The 4,990-nt window shown below is 33.7% G+C and overlaps 1 long non-coding RNA gene across 1 annotated transcript; it reads left to right on the top strand.

Moving 5' to 3' along the window:
- Nucleotides 1-2,472: 2,472 nt before the first annotated feature.
- LOC143606557 (uncharacterized) lies at nt 2,473-3,971 on the top strand. Its single transcript, XR_013148769.1, has 2 exons — nt 2,473-2,779; nt 3,710-3,971. It is a non-coding gene; the product is annotated as an uncharacterized LOC143606557 (long non-coding RNA).
- The last annotated feature ends 1,019 nt before the right edge of the window (nt 3,972-4,990 follow it).

The raw sequence follows: 4,990 nt of genomic DNA, 5'->3' as shown, positions 1-4,990 counted from the left end.
TCGCACTCGTAACGGAACTCATATACTTTGTCACGAGCATAATCGCACTCGTAACCGCCTGTTCCTCCTTCACGTCCTCGTCTTGTTGGTCGGCCCGAGTAACTGTTTATATATAGATGGAGGATCCATGTATATAGTGAATTTTGTGTGAGGAATTATAGAGTTGAAAGAGAATTTTTATAAATTTAATAAGTTTTGATTGGGGATGAAATAGTTTAATATATAGGAAATAACATTCTTTTTTTTCCTCCAACGGTTGAATGCAACGGCTATTTTTTGATGTTTGTGCCAATTTATCGCGTTTTACCTATAACGATCCAAAAAAAAAAAGACAAAACGCAGGGGGTGGTGTACCCGCGTTATATGATATAACGCTCGTGGCAACGTGCCACTACGGAAGGTCTTAGTTTCTTTACGGTGTCAGAGTTAATACAACTCATTAACTAAAGATAGCTAGTTGCTACTTGGTTTCGCTCAATGAACGACTGCACGTTATTACTCTACTGCTATAGTAGCCACAAACTTATTTAATTATTGGCTCTTTTTTATGTACGTTGTGGGCTTCTTGCATGAGGTTTTCTTTTATTTTTTATAAATTTTCGCTTTTTATTTGAAATTAACGTAGATTTCTAAAGCCCATCATATATCTATTACTACTAGCCAACTAACGTTTCACCCTCTTTATATATCTCTTCAAATTGGAATTTAAATTTCTTGGTAAATAATCCGTTTGATCTTTAGACACAATGTTTTATAAATCTAGTTTTAACAAATTAAAACAATTAAATAGGTATCTTAACATTTTCAAGTATATTCTGAAACTTCAAGACATGTCGAATGAAACATAAATATTTGTTCCTAGTTAGTTAATAATATTGTGATTAAATAATTCTTTTGCAGGTAAAGAAAATTATATATCTTGTATTTACCATATTAAATATATACTCACATGGTTGGTAACAATGTATAACTAATATATTTTATGCTATGCATAAAAAATACAATTATAAATAAATATAAAAATGATCATAAATATAAGAGTTACGTACATTGTTAGTCTTTGTGATTTCAAAATGTAACATGTTTTAAGCACTAAGATTTTCAAGTAACGATGTTGAGGCATAAACTTTGCTCTTTGTTATACCCTTAGGTATTAACACTAACGCTTATTAATATCTAACTAAGAAGCTTCTCATACGTCTAACACGTGAGGGCATTATCATCTCTTTAACTAGTGGTGAACAAAAAAAACCGAATTAACTGAACCGAAACCAAATCAACTAAAAAAAATCAAACTGAAGCATTAACCGACAGTTAATTTTTGTTTTTTGAAAAACCAAAATTTCGGTTTTGATTATCCATTTTTAAAAAACCGAAAAAACGAACCGAACCGATGGATGGTGATGAAGATTATGAAAACTTGGTCTAAACTTTAAAGATAAATAAGATGATGAATGAAGATTGGGACTAAACTTTTATTGTTTTTTTATTAAGAAATTTGTAAAATTTTAAACACTACTACTCTAAACAATTTAGTATTTGTATAGTTCCACGTAAGACGTGTCATTTCTTTACGCTGAGACCGTTGATTTTCCTCATCCCCCGCCTGCATATTCGTCGACGATGGCTCTTTGTAAATAAGGAAGGCCGACAATATTCAAAACCATAAACATTAAATTTATAGCCAGCCCTAACTGGTAAGTATCTCAAGTTTCAACCCTCAAATTCAGCCACAACTGAATTACAATCTACTTTAAAAATTCTTTTTATATTTCATCAAACAGAGTGCAGGTTTTTCATGTTGCTAGATCCTCCCGCGAGACACCAACTCGTTCATGTGCTACTGAACACAATTAACCAAAAAGTAATTAGTTTATAAACAAGTACAAGCCAGGCTAAGCTCAAACTTTATATATAAAGCTCTAAACTTGATTTTAAAAATAAATTCACAATAAGTTAACAAGTGAAGTTTGAAGCCTTAAAACCGAGCATAAATTGGATGTGGCTCAAAGGTAGAGCATCCACTTTACTAGTGAGAGGTAGGGGTTCAAACCTCACTATCGCCAACTTATATGAGATATATGAGGGATGACCCTGGCTTGACAGGGTTCGAGTGATCTCACCTGGTTTTACCGGCTACTTGCTGTCGTGCCATTAGACGGGTGTGGGGGTCGGGTTTTATCCGGTGAATCCCTCAATAGGGTGGACCGCTAGGGGCTTCGTCCGTCCGGAATAGCGACCGGCTCGGGCTACCTTTGGCCAATGGAGGCCACGTACGAAGTACCCGGCCGAGCCGTTTGTTTTTCCAACAGCTACAACAAAAAATATAAAATACAAGATCTAGTGTACAACGTACAAGCACACAAAGCATAAGAATTGTACATCCAACAGCTACGACTCTGGAAGAAGCACTTCCAACAATGACATAAACCAGTAGAGCCTCACGAAACACTCGTGTCCTATCATTGTCTCTTAACCTACACGTTGCAAATAATCCAACAGAGGGATTGGATTGGATTGTATGCATGAAGCGGTTCTTCCCGGAACTCACTTCTTGCTTCAGTGGTGGCTCACCTTCACCGTCGGAGGCTCGGAACATCGCGAGCCGACGCCGGCGGACGACGCAAGGTGGTAGATCCAGGAAGAACCGGCGCCCGGCGCTCGCGGCGATTGAGGAACACGCTAACCAGAGCGCCGGAGGCAGATCGGAGAAGAAGCCGTTGATTAAGACTAAATTGGCCGGGAAACTTAATTCGGATTCTTACCAATCGGATCACCGGTAACTTCCTTTGACTTTGTTTTTTCGATAAGAAACCGATCTTATCGAAACTCAAAGGACATGAAAAAAACCAAACTGGAAAAAACAATAGACGGTTTGGTTTTATGTTTTTTTTTATAAAGAACTAAATTTACGGTTTGGTTTTGGTTGTTAATGTAATAATAACAGAAAAAATCAAATGAAGTTACAGATTTTTATTTTCTATTTTATTAAATATGTAACTTAAAATATTTTACTTTAAATGTATAATAATTAGTTAGTTATTAATTAGCAAACTAACATAGGGCCAACTTTATGAAATCGGGGAAAACTGAAACCATATAGATTCCAAAACTTACTTTGAGGTGGTGTTTGAGATTCTTTATTTAAGGTAAAAAGGTCTTTTTATGATAAGTAAAAAAGGTTTTATGACTTTCTAATAAGAAGTTTTAAAAAATGTGTTTGGATTAACATAAGACAATAAGTTGTTCTTTAAAACGTATCTGGTTTATCTTTTTGATTTAAAAGACCAAAAAAAACATAAGTTAGCAATGGGTGGAATGGAACTTTGAAGGTGTAATGGGTTTTCTAATCCTAAAAGGAGATAAGTTAGCAAACTCCAACTTATCGAAAACCCTTATTTTAATCTTGTTGATAAGGAGAAATGAAAAAGACCTTATGTGTTTTCAAACACTTTGTTAACACAAAAATGACTTATTCAACCATTATAAGTCATAAGGAGAGGAAAATAAGGAATCCCAAACACACCCTGAAAACTGGAAACCGAACCATACACATCACCAATTTCACTGATTAAAATTTGGCTAAACTGAGATGCAATTATTATATAATGGATAAGAAGCTCGTTTTCCTGCTCGAATTTGATTTTTTATTCAAATATCGTTTGTTTATAGTTTATCATACTTATAAATTGTGGGGTAATATATGCAGGAAATCGAATAGTTTATTTGAGCTTCCAGCTTATTCACCAACACCGTTTGTATTTTGATTTCCATGATTTGGTCACCCTCTTCGTCCTTCTGGTTTCCCCCAATACTTGTATAAATATTATGACCAGTAAATAATATTATGACCAGTAAATAATTTTCCAGTTCAGTAAAATTTTAATGGGAGGAAATGGAATTATGAGAGTTGCTAGTAACCAAGAACAATATATGTTATTTAATGTGCTATAAAGTCTCTTTTATGTGTATGTTTGATTTGGTTTAATCGTGTTCAAGTTGTAGTTGTAGTTAGACGTATGGTGTTTAGGTTGTCGTGTTTAATTGAATGAGTTGACCCGTTAACCTGTTTTTGACTGTGTAACCTATTTTTACATGCGTAAGCTATTCCCATTCACAACCCAACCAAATCTAAATTTTTTACTCTCATTCACAAGTCACAACCCAACTCAACCCAAACAATTTTTTTTATTAAATAAATATAATTTATATAATTATATATACAATAAAATACATTATTTAAAAACACTATAAATACCTCCACATGTTATTTTAACGACACATATATAATTTAGTATGTTATATTCTATCAAAAATATAAGAAAATTAAAAATAAAAGTTTGAATACGGATGATTCATGCCTTTCATGGTATACGAAGATATTAGAAACATTATGAATTTGGTATATTTTTTGTATTTTCTAAAATTGGTTAATGCTTTATTTTTAAAATAATAAGCTTTACTTAAAACAAAATATAACCGAGATATAATTAGTTAAAGAGAATATATAACCAACAGCAAAATTACTTATAGCATAATAATTAAAAAAGAATTAGAAAAAGGAATTCCAGGCTCAGTTGCTCACGACCGAACAATGGTCGGTCCACCAATCTGATTGCTTCAATAATAAGAGTTTTAACTTTTTTTTATACCTTATATTCACCGACCGACCCACAAAAACATGCCAATGGGGGTAGTCTTACTTCACTACTACCCACTAGAGGTGTTCAAAAAAACCGGTTACGGAACCGGTTTGGGCGGTTAACCGGAAAACCGGTTTTTTAAAAACCGGTTTTTTTAAAAACCGGTTTGACCGGTTTACGTAACCGGTTTACGTATCGGTTATACGTTTTGGAGCCAAAACCGGTTTTGTAACCGGTTATAAAAAAAACCGGTTTTTTTTAATAACCGGTTATTAAAAAACCGGTTAACCGGTTTTTAAAATAACCGGTTTATAGCCGTTATAAAAAAACCGGTTAACCGGTTTTTT

The sequence above is a fragment of the Bidens hawaiensis genome, unplaced genomic scaffold (assembly GCF_021521415.1).
Source record: "Bidens hawaiensis isolate Kalapana, Puna unplaced genomic scaffold, B.hawaiensis_p1.1 tig00075371_1, whole genome shotgun sequence".
In the NCBI taxonomy this organism is placed as follows: Eukaryota; Viridiplantae; Streptophyta; class Magnoliopsida; order Asterales; family Asteraceae; genus Bidens; species Bidens hawaiensis.
The sequence above is the reverse complement of the archived record's forward strand: the minus strand, read 5'-3'. Positions and strand labels throughout refer to the sequence as shown.